This window comes from Cynocephalus volans, chromosome 3 (genome assembly GCF_027409185.1).
Source record: "Cynocephalus volans isolate mCynVol1 chromosome 3, mCynVol1.pri, whole genome shotgun sequence".
Classification (NCBI taxonomy): domain Eukaryota; kingdom Metazoa; phylum Chordata; class Mammalia; order Dermoptera; family Cynocephalidae; genus Cynocephalus; species Cynocephalus volans.
The window spans coordinates 50,718,524-50,736,295 of NC_084462.1; the positions used below are offsets into that span (position 1 = coordinate 50,718,524).

General features: G+C 44.2%; 1 protein-coding gene and 1 non-coding gene across 2 annotated transcripts in view; both read right to left on the bottom strand.

Moving 5' to 3' along the window:
* ST8SIA2 (ST8 alpha-N-acetyl-neuraminide alpha-2,8-sialyltransferase 2) overlaps window positions 1-17,772 on the bottom strand; it is a 70,013-nt gene that overhangs the window by 38,209 nt on the left and 14,032 nt on the right. The gene's annotated exons all lie outside the window — the stretch shown is intronic.
* On the bottom strand, window positions 3,186-3,323 carry LOC134374474 (small nucleolar RNA U109). Its single transcript, XR_010023316.1, has one exon. It is a non-coding gene; the product is annotated as a small nucleolar RNA U109 (small nucleolar RNA).

Below are 17,772 nucleotides of genomic sequence, written 5' to 3' on the forward strand. Positions count from 1 at the left end.
AAAAAGGTACCAACTTACTCTTGGCTCTCCCTTTTGCTCAACTTCTTAAAACATCCCTGAGAACTTAGAGCTTTCATTATGTTCCAGCCAATTTCCCTAGTCTTTATATAAAAGTACTTAAAGGCATCTGCACATCAAAATGTAAGAAAACAAGTCACTCAGATGCCAAGCACTTCCCACCACACTTATTCCTGATCCTTCCTCCTTTTCATCATGAAACTCTGGGTCACCCATGACCAAGGTGGGTGGGAAATATAATTTATCATCCAAACCAAAACACTTTCAGAGAAAACAGCGGAATGGACTGGAGAGGATAGATACCCCAGGACTACCAATTCATGCAGGACTTGTCCTCCAGTACACATGCAACTTATAGAGGAAGCAGACTTTAAAATACAGACTTCTAAGATAATGCTGCATTCCAAAATCCCTACCACTAAAAAATCCAGGAACCAAAGCACTTAAAACTCAGAGGTGAAGCATATTTATGCTATTGGTTGAGCTGGAGCTGGTCAAAAGCTGTGGATAAGGAAGATTTCTTCTGTAAAGTGTTCATGGCCATAGAGCCTTTTCTGAGCACCTGAGCACCCCACCCCCCTGTCCCCCCGCCATTCTGAAGCTCCCTACTATACAAGGATCCAGGGCTTCTTGTCCTGCTTCGGTGTCCTGGTCATACTTGCTGCAGGATGTTCCCTACGCTCACCTACCACTGCCTCCATGCATTCGGCTTCACCACCAACCCCCCAGACCGTGGCCAAGCATAAGTCTGGGGTCCTGCTCGTCTCTTTGTTGCCACAGGAGGCATAGTTCCTGCACACCCAATGTGCTCCAGAGAGGACTACTTGAAGGGAAAGGTGAGTTGAAAAAGCTGAAAGTTCCTGTTCTCTGCAGAGAAGAGGATTCAGCCTCCAGAAGACTGGCTCAAGGAGAAAGGAGGGAAACACCAGCCTTTACTCCCACTCCACTGCCCACCTCCCCACAGCCACTGGCGTGCTCCAGATGCAGGGTCTTTGTGCTGGCTGCTCCCTTTCCCTGGAATATTTGTCCCACAGATATCACCATGGCTCACTTCCCTTGCTTCAAGTTATGCAAATGTCAGCTTTGTAGAGGGGCCTTCCCTGACCATCTGTTTGTCTCCCCACACCCAACCCTCAGGACCCTCATCTCCTTTCATCCTATTATCACTGGGTTCATTTATTAAATGCATCGTCTGACTCCCCCACTAGAACATAAGCTCTATGGTGGGAGCATGGGTCCATCTTGGCTGCTGCATCCCAGTGCTGGGCACAGTGCCTGGATGTCATGGGGGTCAATAAATATGTGTAAATAGAGTGACTCAGCCTTCTCCCTTCCTCATATTACAACAGAGGAGCCAGCTGTCCTCTATCCAGCCCGGGGCCTAGTCCTGTATTGTGAACTGCATCCCTTCCTGCCTTTAGAGGCTTTTCCATCAACAGTGTTTTCTCTCTTCCACATACCCAACAGCTTCCTTCAACTGTGCAATAGTTCTGATATTTATCTCGGACCTAGTGTACGTTGGACTCTCTTCCACAAATTTTATATTAATTCAATTAAGCCTCACAATACCCTCCGAGGCAGGAATGAGTATCCATTTTTACATGAGGAGAAACTGAGGTACAGATAATGTAAAAAACTTGCCTGGGCCAACTAACAGGGACACCAGGATTTGAACCTAGTAGGCTGGCTTAGGAGCCCAGTTCCTAATTACTATGCCATGCCACTGGCTCATATCCAGTGGCTTTTAAGTATACATTTGCTTTTCTCATCTTATATACATAGCCCTACCTTAATATTCCACATTCCTCTCAGCTATTTCTCTCTCTCTCTCCAGCACTTTGCAAAGTATTTCAAGACTTGTCTATACTAGCTATATCTGTGTCCTCACTCCATCCTCTGCTCGTTTCACTCCAATCTGGATTTTGTCCCCATCAATCTAACAGAAGAGCTCTTGTATGACCACCTTGCACTGGAATTTCCCAGTTCCTGTCCTAGTTGAACCCCGTCGACATCTGACAATGGCAGCTACTTCCTCCTTCCTGGATAGGTGAATCTGGGGCTTCCAGAGTCTGGTCCCAGTTTCTGCCTGACTCACTGGGTGGCCCTGGATGGGAGTGGGGAGGCAAATGTCCCCAGTGGGCGCCCTCTGGAGAAAACATGCTGTTGGGAAGAGACGTGATGAATGACTCTAAGTGAAGGGTTGGGTTAGAGTCCTCAGAGCACCTTAAGATTCCTTCTGGCTCAGAAAACCTATTATTTAAAATCATTTCCTCTCAACAGTTTAAAGTTCCATTTACAGTGACAGAAAATTCCTCCTTGACTCTTACTGTTCCCCTGGCAGAGGGGGCTCCAATTAAAAATCTTGGTTTTTCTTTATATTCAACACCAACAAGATTTTGTTCAGCATTATTTTCTACAGTTTTCCTTACAAAATGATAGTTTTATAAAATTTCCGAATGCTGAATATTGTTGAATATATGTTTTAAACTAAGCTTCCCGCTCCCCACCAAAACTTATTCCCTAAGAGTGATACCTCTACTATCCCTGGTAACAGTTCTTGTCTCACACAGGCATGCTAACAAAAGCTTCCCTAGAAGGGGATGCAGATTCCAAGAGACCGATTAAAAATACTAATAACTCCATTCACTCGAGACCCACCATGTGCCAGACACTGTATCAGAGGCATATTAACTCATATTTCTTACTTGGTTTTAGAAACAGGACACCTAGGCTCAAAAATGTTAAGCAATTTGCCCAGAGTCACTTGGTGAGTAAACCAGCAGAGCAGGGATTCAGACTGGGGTCTGCATGTAGCCAAATCTGCCAGCAGAAGGCTGCTCCCCTCACCCTGCCCTTCACCTGCCGCATGTAAGGATTTAATCTACAGTCGAGGAGGCACCAGAGAATCAAGAGGAAGCAAAGGTTCCTCAACAAATAGTTGTGAGACGACTGGTTAGCTAATTAGGAAAATACTCAAGTTAGACTCTCCGCTCACATCACACTGATCAGGATAAAATGTGACCCTGCCATTAAAGGCTATGCTTAGGAACAGTTTTGCATCAAAATGCATTCAGCCCTCCATTATTCAGTGTCGATTACGGACAGTCACTGAGACCTGTGGTACGACACAGTGTTAATTAACCTCAGCTGTCATTTTCATGTTTTTGAATTGTAGAAGAAATATACTTCGGCAAAACCTTAACCAAAATGTTGGCAGCTCTGAAACTTCTCATTTCATTGATTTTGCTCAGTATGGACAAACCCGTGCTCTTTAAAGAGGAGCAGAACACCCGTCTGATGTGCCACACTTTGCTCTTAAGCCTGCCTCAAGGGGACTTGAAAGGCCTCTGCCTTCAGCCTGGCTTTCTCCCCTCCCTTTTGTTCGCCTCTTGATGGACCCACATTGGACGCAGCATCTCTAAAGGTAGCTGCAGCCTTTTCATGACAAAATTCCTGGAGGGTTCCAGGACATTGAAGCTGCTTTTCTTCTGGATGTTTGATGTTTTCCCTGCCCCACCCTCCCTGGTCCCGTGGAAGACTCCCTCTGCTCCAGCAGCTGATATCTTCATCATTCAGGAAGCCTCAGTATCAGAGGGAAGGAGGATGGTGCAGCCATCAGTGAGGGGACTGCAGTTTGGTTCCTGATGGGCCCTGGTTTTGCAGCGTCTCCAGGTCCTGGTGTCCTCTGTACATCAGGGTCCAGGTGTAGGATTAAAATGAGAAGCAGTGGATGGGTGTGAATGTTAGTTGCAGTATTGTTGAAAGTGAGGGCTACTGCCCTTAGGAACAGAACATACCAGTTGCTGCTTGTGGCATCTGTCAAGTCCCTTTGGAACAGCTGTCCTTGGGGAAGTTGCTTTTCACCAGTGCGGTCCACTGGGGAGAAATAAGCAGCATTGGAAGCATGTGCAAATATGCTTCCCGTCCAGAGAGGAGGTCTGCCAGAGCTCAAACATGTGCATTTTCTTCTCTTAAGCACAAGAGGCACATCTGAAAGTCACGTGGCTGAGAACTGGGTGAGGCACGCCCAGAGTCCACGGGGCTGCACAGAACTGCACCCTGACGGGCCCGTTGTGTGGAGACCCCTGCAGTGTGGCCTAGTCACTCCCTGAGTGGGTCCAACCACGTGTTGGGCTCAGGCCGAGTCTTTTCTATTTGCTCTGCCAATGAACTGAGTGAGATCTGAAAGTATCCCTTCATCCACAGACTCCCTTCTTTGTCCTCCTGTGGCAACACTTTCTTCAGGTTTTATTTCAACTCTTCCAGATTCCCTCCCAGACCTTCTCCTGGATGTCGGCATTGCTCAGAGCACACTCTCAGCACGGGCCCCTTGACCCCAACTCCCATTATCCATCTCCATGCCAGTGACTCCCTGACATGCCTCTGGCATGCCTCACTCTGGGCTCCAGAGTCATAGCACATCCTGGGTATCTGTGCACACACCTCCCACCTCACCTCTGTGCCCCTCCGTGTTCTCCCACCTAGATCATTCAGACAGGGTGGTGTCTGTACTACCCACTCCAAGGGTCTCCCAACCTTCAGATTTTAGCTCCCCCACCTGAGGCGAGCAGTGCTGGGGCCCTCATCCCTCTGCCCCAGATCACTGATGTGGCCTCTGTCTTATGGCCCTGTGTGCAGAGACAGCTTCTCTGCCAACTCCTCCCCACAAGGGATCCAGCTTTATGAAATATAGAGCACGCATATCTCTCCCTCTTTTAAACTCTTCAGGGTTTCTTCATAGGTGTCCCAGCTTTCAAAACCAAGTTTGGATTCCTTCGCCCAGCACAGAAGACCCTTTCTGAGCTGGCCCTCTGTCTTCATCTTCTACTTTTCCACATCCTACTTCTTACTCCACTGAGCAAGGGAAAGTATCTGGAATGTGTGAGTCACTCCACAAGGTTGTACCTTTGAATATCTTGCTCTCTCTCAGGAATCTCTTATTCTATTTTTCATTTACTGAATTCAGAGTTTATCGACTCATATCTGGCCTAAATATGTATTTGGGGGCTTGAATAATGTTAAACCTTTTTGAAATCAGAGGCCAATATTCAAAACTCAAAAGGCTAATTATAAAATATCCTAATTTCTGGCTTCTTTTGAACAGTCAGAAAATCTGACAACACTGAAACACAGTAATTGCTAGAGTTGAGAACTGTTTGTGTCCTCTGGCTGCAGGTATATGCTACATTTTTCCACAGTCTACACCAATCCCTATTCTTTGACAGAGAGCTGCTTCATTTATGTATGTAATCTGCCTGGGCCCTGAAGTCATTTGAGTTTGAGATCCCTAGATTCACTTCTATCAAGCAGCAAAACTCAGCTAATGTCATCTTCTCCACAAATTTCCCTGACTCAGAAGCCCCTCTTACGCAGGTACAGCAGTTCTGCAAGACCTGAGTTTGTGGCAGGGGGTGCTAGTTTCTTGCTCCTTCTCAGTGACAGCTGACAAGATGCCTATTGGTGAAATCAGATATAAGCAGAAGGAGGAAAACCCAGGGCACCATCCTTTTCTCCATAACATTCAGAAAACAAAAGTGCTGGAAAAGGAAATTTGCTTCCTAAGACACTGTGAGAGGCTGCTTTTTGGGGCTTGCTGTAGGAGGAAGCCAGCCCAGCCTCAGTCTTCAGGTTTCAGTTGTGGCCTCCATCCCACCCCTTCTATTCCATGTTCTATAGGAGCCCCAGGCTTGGGGAAGGAACTGGGGTTGGGAAGGAGTTCTGCTCTTGGGTCTTCCTGGTTGTCTTGGGGGAAAGTCCAGAGATGGGGAGGAGGTGGAGCAAGATGGTGGACTAGAGGTACCCACCACACAATCCTCCCACAGAAAGGGATGAGGGCAAGGAAAGAACAGCTAAGTACCAGGGAGAGCATTGGTGGGAGAGCATGGGAGGGCATTGGGAGCCTGGTGAGGACCTTGTGGAGCATGAAAACCAAGCAGAGTGATGAAGAGGAGAAAGAAGCACACGGCTTCAGGCACCACCACATCTCCCAAACCAGGAGGGATTCTTCCTTGCAGTGGAAAGAATCTGCTCAGCCGTGAGCACTTCCCAGTGGTAGTCCTCCTCCTGCTCCTGCCCTAGCCTGCCCCACCACTGCCAAGGTTGCCTGTGCCATTGCCTAGTTCCAGAGACATAGCTCTTCTGCCCACACAAGAGTTTATCCTGAGCAGTGCACCCTACTGTATGACCCACATTGCTCACATGGTGCCAGGTGACTGCACAGCTCCAGCTTTTCAGTGGCTTGAGCAGCCCCAGCAGCACATGTGATACCACCCACCTGCCTGGGCTCAGCCATCCAGCAATCCATGCAGCTCCACCTGCCCGCATGACCCCAACTACCCAGCCACCCATGCAGCCCCATATGCCTGCATGGGCCCAACTATCAAGCTGCCTGCACAGTTCCACCCACTCCAGCTGCCCATACAGCCCTAGACATCCAGCCACCTGCATAGCCCTAGTCACCCCAGCCTCCCACAAGGCTGCCATCCACCTATGCAGGCCCAGCCACATGTGTAGCCCCAGCCACAGACATAGCTGCCAGCATACCAGAAATAGTGAGTCTACCTGGAACTATTGAAACTACTGAGTCTACCCAGAACCAAAGCTAAAACATGCAACACAACGAGCAATATATGACAAATCAACAAAAGGGAGTCTCTCTCTTCAAAAGCCACTCCAGAGTAATGGAAAAAGCAACTACCAGATGACTAGGCATGAACACAGGGATACTAGAAACATGAAAAAACAAGAAAATATTACACCACCAAAGGAACAATATAATTTTCAAATACCAAACCCCATACAACAGGAAACCTTTGATATGTCTGAAAGAGAATTCTGAGTAACAATCTTAAAGAACTCAGTAAGATACAAGAAGATTCAGTTAGACAACACAATGAAATGAGAAAATCAATCCAGGACATGAAGGAGTAAATTTACAAAGAGACAAATACCATAAAAAAGAATGTAGCAGAACTCTTTGAACTGAAAGACTCATCCAACTAAATAAAAACTACAATTGAGAGCATAAGCAGCAGGCTAGAGCAAGTAGAAGAAAGAATTTCTGATCTTGAAGATAGTCTTTTTGAAATAACCCAAGCAGACAAAAAAAAAATTTTTTTTAATGAAGAAAATCTAAGAGAGTTAACAGACCTCCTTAAGTGCAAACATCCAAATCATGGGTGTTCCAGAAGAGGAGGAGAAAGGAAAAGGCATTGAAAACATATTCAATGATATTGTAGTGGAAAAATTCCCAGGTATTGGCAGAAATATGTACTTCCAGATCCAAGAGGTTCAAAGATCCCCAAACAGAGTCAATCCAAAAAGGTCCTCTCTGAAACCAGTAAGTTAAAGACAAAGAGAATCCTGAATACAGCAAGAGAGAAGTGTCAAGTCACATATAAGAGAGTTCCCAACAGACTTCTCAGCAGAAACCCTATAGGCCAGAAGAGAATGGGATAATATATTCAAAATATTGAAAGAAAAAAACTACCAGCCAAGAATGCTATACCCAGCAAGGCTACCCTTCAGAAATGAAGGGGAAATAGTGTATTTTCCAGACAAACAAAAGCTGTGGGAATTCACCACCACACGACCAGTTCTACAAGAAATCCTTAATGGAGTCCTGCACATGGAATCCAAAAAGATGATCACCACTATGAATACATAAGAAAGAACAAACACCACTGGTAGAGCATATATGCAAACAAGAAAGAAAAAGAAACTATACCATATGGCCTCAAAAAAACTAAGAAACACCAAAGACAAACAATAAAAGGGAGAGAAAGGATCAAAAGATACTTAAATAAACCATAAGGAAAGCAATTAAACGTCAGGAGTAAGACACTACCTTTTAATAATAACCCTCAATGTAAATGGATTAAATTCCCCACTCAAAAGATATAGACTGACTGATTGGATTAAAAAACTAGACCCAACTATATGCTGTGTACAAGAGACTCACTTCATCTGTAAAGATGCACACAGACTAAAAATGAAGGTATGGAAAAAGATATACCATGCAAATCAAAACCAAAAATGAGCAGGAGTAGCTATTCTAATATCAGATGAAATATACTTTAAACCAAAAACTATCAAAAGAGACAAAGACCATTATATAATGATAAAGGGATCTGCTTTAGTCAGTTTTGTGTTGCTATAACAGAATTACCTGAGACTGGGTAATCAATAAAGAAGAGAGGTTTATTTGGCTTATGATTCTGAGACAACAAAAGGCCATTTTGTTTGTCTGTGGCATGGGCCTTAGGCTGCTTCTACTCATGGCGGAAAGTGGCAGGCAGCTAGTGGGTATAAGCAGATCACATGGCGACAACAAGGAAGAGAGAGAGAGAAGGTGCCAGGGTGTTTTTAAGCAACGAGTTCTTGTGGGAACTAATAGAGCAAGAACTCATTCATTAATCCCCCCTCCCCTGGGAGAGCATTAATCTATTCATGAGGGATCTGCCCCCATGACTCAATCAGTTTCCAACACTGCCACATTGGAGATCAAATTTCCACATGAGTTTTGGAGGGGACAACACATTCAAACTCCATCAGGATCTATCCAGCAAGAAGATATAACAATCATAAATATATATGCACCCAACACTAGAGCACATTCAGATATATAAAGAAGACACTATTAGACCTAAAGAAAGAGATAGATCCCAATATGATAATAGTTGGGGACTGGAATGTACCTCTGTCAGCATTGGACAGATCATCTAGGCAACAAATCAACAGGGAAACACAAGACTTAAGCTACACTTTAGACCAACTGGACTCGACAGATACCTACAGAACTTTCCATCCAACAACTACAGAATATACACTCTTCTCATGAGCACATAGAATATTCTCCATGATAGACCACATGTTAGGTCACAAATCATCTCTCAACAAATTTTTAAAAATTGAAATCATTTCAAGTAACTTCTCAGACCACAATAGATTAAAGCTAGAAATCAACAAGTGAAACTCTGGAAAGTATACAAATAAATGGACACGAAACATGCTCCTGAATGATCTGTGGGTCAAAGAAGAAAATAAACAGGAAATCAAAAAATTTCTTGAAACTAAAGAAAATAAAGACACATCATACCCAAACCTGTGGGATTAGCAAAAGCAGCACTAAGAGGGAAGTTTATTGCAATAAATGCTTACATCAAAAGAATAGAAAGATTTCAGATAAACAACCTAACACTACACCTCAAAGAACTAGAAAAACAAGAGCAATCTGATCCCCACATTAGTAGATGGAAAGAAATAATTGAGATAAAGCAGAACTAAATAAAAATAGAGACCCCCAAAATAATACAAAAGATCAACAAAACAAAAAATTGTTTTTTTGAGAAGATAAATGAAATAGACAAACCATTAGCTAGGCTAACTAACTAAAAAAAAAAAAAAAAGAAGAGAGAAGACCCAAATTACAAAAATCAGAAATGAAGAAACGAAAGAGACATTACAACTGATACCACAGAAATACAAAGAATCATTAGAGACTATTATAAACAACTATATGCCATCAAATTTGAAAACCTGGAGGAAATGGATAAATTTCTCGACACATACAAACTACCAAGACTGAATCAAGAAGACACAGAACCTGAACAGACCAATAACAAGCAATGAGATTGGAGCAGTAATCAGCAGTCTCTGAACAAAGAAAAGCCCAGGACTGGATGGCTTTACTACTGAATTCTACCAAATCCTTGAAGAGGAATTAATACCAATCCTCTTTAAAGTATTCCAAAAAATTGAAGAAAGGCCATTCTCCCAAACTCATTCTATGATGCCAGCATCACCCTGGTACCAAAATTAGAAAAAGATTCAACAACAACAAAAAGAAAACTGCAGGCCAGTATGAATATAGATGCAAAAATCCTCCATGAAATACTAGCGAACAGAATACAGCAACATATCAAAACAAAATATACATCACAATCAAATGGGATTCATCCCAGGGATGCAAGGATGGTTCAACATATGTAAGTCAATAAATGTGATATACACATCAACCAAATCAAGGACAGAAACCATATGATTATCTCAATAGATGCAGAAAAAGCACTTAACAAAATTTAACATCACTTCATGGTAACAACTCTCAGCAAATTGGGTATAGAAGGAAAATATTCCAACACAACAAAAGCCATATATGACAAACCCACCACCAATATCGTCCTGAATGGGGAAAAGCTGAAAGCCTTTCCCTTAAAACAGGAGCAAGACAAGGATGCCCATTCTTATCACTCCTATTCAATGTAGTACTGGAATTATTATTCAGTGCAGTCAGGCAAGAGAAAGAAATAAAGGGCATCCAGATTGGAAAAGATGAAGTCAAACTGTCCCTGTTTGCAGTTGACATGATCCTATTTATAGAAAAACCTAAAGACTCTACAAAAAAACTCTTAGAGCTGATAAATGATTCCAGTAAAGATGCAGGATACAAAGTCAACATGCAAAAATCAGTAGCAATTTTATACTCTAACAAAGAACTAGCAGAAAAAGAAATCAAGAAAGCAAACCCATTTACAACAGTCCCCCCCCACCAAAAAACAAAACAAAACAAAACAAGCAAACAAAAAAACCACACACACACAAAATACATTTAAGTAGGAATAAATTTAACTAAGGAAGTGAAAGATCTTTACAACAAAAACTACAAATTGCTGCTGAAGGAAATTAAAGAGGACATAAAAAGATGGAAAGACATTCATGCTCTTGGATTGGAAGAACCAACATTGTGAAAATGTCCATACTACCCAAAGCAATCTACAGATTTGATGCAATCCCCTGTAAAATGCCAATGACATTCTTCACAGAAATATAAAAAAAGTCCTAATATTCAAATAGACCAAGAAAAGACCATGAATAACCAAAGAAATCCTAAGCAAATAAAATAAAATAAAACCAGAGGCATTATACTACCAGACCTCAAATTATATTACAAAGCTATAGTAACCAAAAAAGCATGGTACTGGCATAAAAACAGACCCTTGGACCAATGGAACAGAATAGAGCACTCAGATATCAACCCACACACTCTCAACCACCTGATCTTTGACAAAGGCATCAAGAACATACATTGGGGAAAAGACTGCCTATTCAATAAACGGTGCTGGGAAAACTGGACATCTATAATTAGAAGAATGAAACTAGACCCATACCACTCTCCACATACCAAAATCAGCACAAAATGGATTAAAGACTTATATGACCTGAAACTAAAAAACTACTCAAAGAAAACATAGGAGAAACACTTCAGGAAATAGAACTGGGTAAACACTTTATGAATAAGACCCCAAAAGCACAGGCAACAAAAGAAAAAATAAACAAATGGAATTACATCAAACTAAGAAGCTTCTGCACAGCAAAAGAAACAATTATCAGAGTGAAAAGACAATCTGCAGAAGGGGAGAAAGTATTTGCAAACTATGCATCCGACAGGGATTAATATCCAGAATATTCAAGGAATTCAAACAATTTAACAGTAAAAAAAAATGTACCCCAATTAAAAAAATGGGTAGGAGCTGAATAGGCATTTCTCAAAGGAAGACATATAGATGGCCAACAGACACATGAAAAGATGCTCAACATGACTCAGCATCAGGGAAATGCAAATCAAAACCACACTGTGATACCATCTCACCCTAGTTAGACTGGCCATTATTAAAAAGACAGGGAATAACAAATGCTGGTGAGGATGCAGAGAAAGAGGAACGCTCCTACACTGTTGGTTGGACTGTAAGTTAGTCCAGCCTTTATGGAAAACACTATGGATGTTCCTCAAACAACTACAGATAGATCTACCATACGATCCAGCAATCCTACTACTGGGCATATACCCAAAGGAATGGAAATCATCATGTTGAAGGGACACCCGCACTAGCATGCTTATCACAGCTCCATTTACAGTAGTCAAGAATTGAAACCAACCTAAATGTCCCTCGATGGATGACTGGATAAGGAAAATGTTGTATATATACTCAATGGAATACTACTCTGCCATAAAAAAGAACGAAATTTTGTCATTTGCAGCAACCTGGATGAACTTAGAAAAAATGATAAGTGAAATAAGCCAGGCACAGAAAGAAAAATACCAACAAATAAAAAAAAACAACAAATAAAATTTTTAAAAACTTATAAAGAAAGAAAGACACAATAATCACAATAATATATTGAACTTTCAAAAGGAGAGAACAGAACTGAGGCCATCAGAGGTGAGAAAGGGGGAGGAGGAGAAGGATTTAGCAAGAAATTGGTAAAGGGCCACAAAATATGATTACATTGTATAATGTTACATATACTAATGATTCTGATTTGAGCACCACATATTGCACACCGTTATGGATATTCAGTGCGGTGCCCCACAGACATGTACAATTGATTATGTTTCAATTAAAAAAAGAACACCAGAGATGGTGCTCAGGGTGGAAAAAACAAACTCCAGCCATGCTGACTTAGGGTATGGAAAATGACTTCAGCCAACACATGTCACAATAGCTTGTAGCAGGTGGAGGTGGGGTGGTGATGGGCACAGAGAGGATAGCAGCCCCAAGGCTGTGGCCAGGTTGATGCTAGAATCACGTGTCTGAATGGGGACTTGAGAACTTGAATGAGCAGAGCTGAGAAGAGTAACCATCTCAGAGCTAATGCTGCCTGGGACCTCACCACATGGCAGCCCTTGCTGTGGTCCTGCTCCCTTCATCCCCATCACAACCCTATGAGATGGGCATCTTTTATTACTCGCATTTCAATTAGCGTCTTATCCAAGGTTTTATAGCAAGAAGGGGGCTGGAGGCAAGATTTGAACCGAGGTCCGTCTTACAGATTGTCTCCAAATTGGGAACTAGATGCCAAGGTGAGGGTGGGGAGGGGGTGGTCAGAAAGGGAGCTGAGTCAAAACTGGGACTTTGGGTACCAGGCACAAACTGAGAAGAGAAGCCAGAGGGCAGGGCCAGGTGATCGAAATACCTGGGTCACACTACTGCTGACTCCAGACAGATGCCAGAAGACTCCAGGCAGACCCAGCCCAAGCTAAGCAGAGGGGGCATAAAGCCAAGTCAGTCTTGGGGAGCGTGTGCAGGGACCTGGGGTTGTCTCTCTGACTTTATCCCCGTGCCTTCCCTGTTGGAGGTTCTGGCCCTCTGCTTTGAATGTTTCCAGCATACTGTGACAGGGGTTCAGGCTGTGCAGAAGGCTGGGAGGCTGGGTGCTGTTCTAAACACCCACAAGTGGGAGGTGCAATGATGGAAGGGACAGGTGCCCCCTCCCCCCCGTGCTGTTCCTCATGCCCTGAGTAGCACTGCAGACCCCCAGAGCGGACTGGGGCCTGGAGGGGGCATCAGAGTCACAGGCCTATTAGCCCCCAGTGTCCTGGCTGATGGCTTTAGACAGTGCCCTGGGGACAATCCCTCAAAGTGTCATTGAGGCTTCACACCCAGAGGCTGCCTCAAAGCCTCACCCTCTCCCTACACCTCCTGCCACCAATTTCCTATAGAAAATTTCAGGAAAAAAGGCTGGGGTGATGGGGGGACAGTCTGTTGCTCTTTGGGATTTCGAATAATCCAGAGGCAAGGAGAATTCTGCCAACTTCTCCATGCGACTGCAGTGGACTGACAAGTGCACAGGGGGGTTAACCCTTCTTTCCTAGACAGGTCACATGGTCTTATAGAACACCGTGGCACAGGAGGGGCTTCCGGTGGGCACACTTGGAATGGGGCAATGCTTTGGGCAGGACTGGGGGAAGATGCCCAGAAAGCACCCACCTCTTGGCAAGGAGGATGGGAGAAATGGGATCTGGCCTCTCTGTTTTCTTAATAGAGATGCCTCTTTGATACAATACTGTAAAAAAAAAAAAAAATGAGGTAGCAAAAAAGAACACCAGCTTTGGTGTGATCCTTAGCTCCCAGCTCCCCTTAACTAGCAGAGGATTCAAAACTATTTCCTCACTCCTTAAAATGAGTAAACTGTGAAGAGTAAAAGAGATAACGAATACTTATAAACAGCCTGGCAGATGCTGTTTTAGTTTTCATTTTATTATTATTATTCTTATTAAAACTTTTCTGTGAAGAGAATAGGTCATGGCTGAGTTCCTCTGTCCTCCCTTCTTTCTGCTCTAATTAACATGCATTTGTTGAGCACCTACTATGTGACAGGTACTGAGCTGGGCTCTGGAGTCACAGTGGGGATGGAGACAGATGGTCTCCAGTTTGAAGGTGCGCCGGGCTCTGGAGTCACAGTGGGGATGGAGACAGATGGTCTCCAGTTTGAAGGTGCTTAAAATCTGAATATGGGGACATCACACACACACACACACACACACACACACACACACACACATGCCTGAATATGGGGACATCACACACACACACACACACACACACACACACACACACACACGCCTGAATATGGGGACATCACACACACACACACACACACACACACACACACACACACACACACACACACACACACACACACACACGCCCCAGCACAGGAACAGAGCTGCAGGTTTAAATACTTGCCCATGCACGGGGTGGTGCTGAGAAGAAAACAGGTGAGAACCAGTGATAGAAGATTGCAGACTGGGGGTCTACTGAGGAGGGCTGTTTCAGGAGGTGGCATTTGTCAGAACCCTGACGGATGAGGGGGAGCCAGCCTAGCAAAGGGCTGTGGGAAGAATATCCAGCAGAGGGGTCTGCATGGACCATGACCCGGAAGGCAAGGAAGAGCCTGGTGGGCTAGTGGATCCCAATCTCTCCTCCTTTAGAATTCATGTCTCCAGACCCCAGCATCAGAAGGTGGTCTCTAAATCTTCATCCCTCCTCTTCAGCTCCCCACCCTGTTGATTGTGCCACATCACAGAATCTCTCCCCCTTTCCTTTCCTCCCCTCATCGTTTCTTTACTTATTTTTACAAATACACTTTTTCCTTGTCAGATGTTCTTCCCCCGCCTGTCTCTACCTGACCTGCTTCTCCTTCCTTTTCAAACCCCTGCAAGGCCAGTCTGTCCTCCCTGCCCCCCTTTGCCACGGCCTCTCTTTGGCATCTCTCTTCACCCCACCATTCTAAGGAAAGAGGTCTCTCAGATGTCACCAGGGACTCGCTGATGACCCAGCCCCGTCCTTGAGCATCCTCATCCTTAAGAGCCCCCCTGCTGGGCGCGCCTGCGGCTCCTGCTCCTGCTTCGGTGTCCTGATTCTCCTCCCGCCTCTCTGACTGCCCTTCTCCAGGCCTTTTCTACCGTGATTTCTGTTTCTAGCTCTCTAAGTGAGGGCAGAGACCCAGGCTTGATCCTGGGGCCTTTGCTGCTTTAGGGATCTCGTCAACATTAATGGCTTCAGCTACTACCATTTCCTTCTCAATGCCTTTGACTTCTCTCCTACACGTTACTCATTTGTGAATTGGTCCCTGATTGTGCACCATCTGGGTGACCATAGACAAGTCACTTCCCATCTCAGGGACTTAGCTGTCATACCTATAAAATAAAAGAGGAATGGGCAGGCTGGCCTCTAATGCCCCTACTTACTTCAATAATTGGTGACTCAGTCAGTGATTTTAAATGTCTTCATTTTCATATAGATGAACTCATCCTCTTAAAATCATCACGTTTAAAATCCAATTCACCACAGGACCATAAAACGCAGCTTCCCCTCTGGAGTCCTGCACCTGCGGTGGGCTCAGTCCTTCTCCCAGGCATGACTGACAGTCCCCAGTGTGCTGGAGCAGTGACATTTCTTCTCTGTAACCACAACACCCTAACTCTGTCTGCCTTTCCATTTATACTACCCCAGCCCAGACCCTCAACACTGCTCCCTGGGTGGTCTGGGTGGTCTTCCCAGTTCCTGCTCCCTCTGAGCAACTTACACATTGTCTGACAGACTTTGTTCAAAGCCCTTCAAGAGTTCCAATTGTCCATGTAAGCTCCTCTTAAGCTTTTGTGGATCCTTTTGAGAATCCTTTGAGATGGATGGATCCTCTGCCCAGAAAAATGCCTACAATTTCAAGGGGTTCACAGATTTCCTGAAACCCATCACAGACTCTTTAGAGGTCTTTGGACACCAAGTTAAACCAAAGAATCTTCCAAAGAATCATGTCTGAGTTCCTTAGCCCTTGATGGCCTGGCTCTGAGCCCTCTGTCCTACCTTATTTTTCTCTACCTTGAGGTACTGCCAAAGCCTCTGCCCCAGTCAAGCTACACACGTAAGCTCAGATCCTGTTGTATGCTGGCACCATCTTCAGTTTGGTCCATTCTCCCCATCTGGATTGCCCACTTCATCCTTTTTCCATCTAAGTCCTTGGACCGCTCCTTCAAGTCCCAGCCTGACCTCGCCTTCTCCAGAACTGTCTCTGGAGTCCCCAGTCCTCTGTGGAGAACTTCCTCTTTGGAGCTGCTCTAGTACGAATCATCAGTACCATGAGCACGATATTGCCATTTTTGTTTTTAGTGCTTGGGGCGGGGGGGGATCACCACAGAGGACAGAGACTGCAACTAGGCTGATAACAAACAAAAGTTTGTTGGTGGTGATGAATTTTCTTGATAGCTAAATGAAGAAGGCTTCCCAAATCACCAAATAGCTATTCTTAATAATAGTTTTTCCATATGCTCATGAGCCTTTCTAAAACACGGTATGTTAAAAATAATTTATCCAGAAGCCAATCCTGTTGCAATATAATAATTTTCCAAGTGGTTGCAACTGTATCAAAAGGTGTCAATGCGATGTGAAACGTCAAATGAGATGGCTGGCATTGAGCAGATGCTCAGTATATTGCTTGTCTTCCTCATCCCTTCTGGTGGCCTTTTGTTCTTTTTAATGTAGAACAGGTGGTAGGTGAAAATAGAACAGCACCTATTTATTGCCCTGATCTAAAATTACAGGGCAAGGAATTTGGAGGCACAGCAAAAAGACTAGCTATTTTCAGTGCATCTAAACTCCACTCAACAGGGAAACTCATTGAGATAGTCACCCGGTTCTGACACCTTAGAGCTAGAGAAGACCTGTGGGTCGTCTAACTGGTATTTTATAGATGGGAAAACCGAAGCCCAGAGAGGTTAAGGCCTGCCTTGAGATAATGGCCTGCTGGTGGCAATTCCACACCCAAAGCGCAGACCTCTGACCTCTCACCTCCAGACACATTTCTCTTCATTATGCAGGAACTCTCCCCCAGCAGACCACAAACTCCTTGAACATCTCATCTGTGCTGTATTTACGTGGCATGTCCCTGGTATCTAGCACAGGGCTTGTGAGCACCTGTGTGGACTGAGTTGGGTGCATTTCACTCACACAGCTTTGTGATATCTGCACAAAGCTCATGGTAACTGTCAAAGGAACCAGGGACCAGGGAGCCTAATGCTTTTTTCCAGGGACACTGTGAGTGGCTTATAAGGCTGCTGTTTTTGCACCTAATTGGAAACAGATTGGCTTTTTCAGCAAGCTGCCTACGGGCACATAGTCAGTGATGGTTATGCTGAAATGCTACACTTGAGAAATAGTTATTGGGTATTTATCAGGTGCCATGCCTTGGGTATGCAGACATGAACAGGACAAAAATCGGTACTTCCCTCATGTAGAATCATCTAGTGGAAGATGGAAAAAAAATAAGAACAAAAGTAAATATGCTATCACCTAGTCCAGACAGAACAAGCCTCTCCAGTGACTAATCTCTGTCTATTTCCAAGACAGAAAATAAAAACAGCACTACACAATGGGACTCTGATGAAGACTGAAAATCCAAAAGTCAACACGTTTC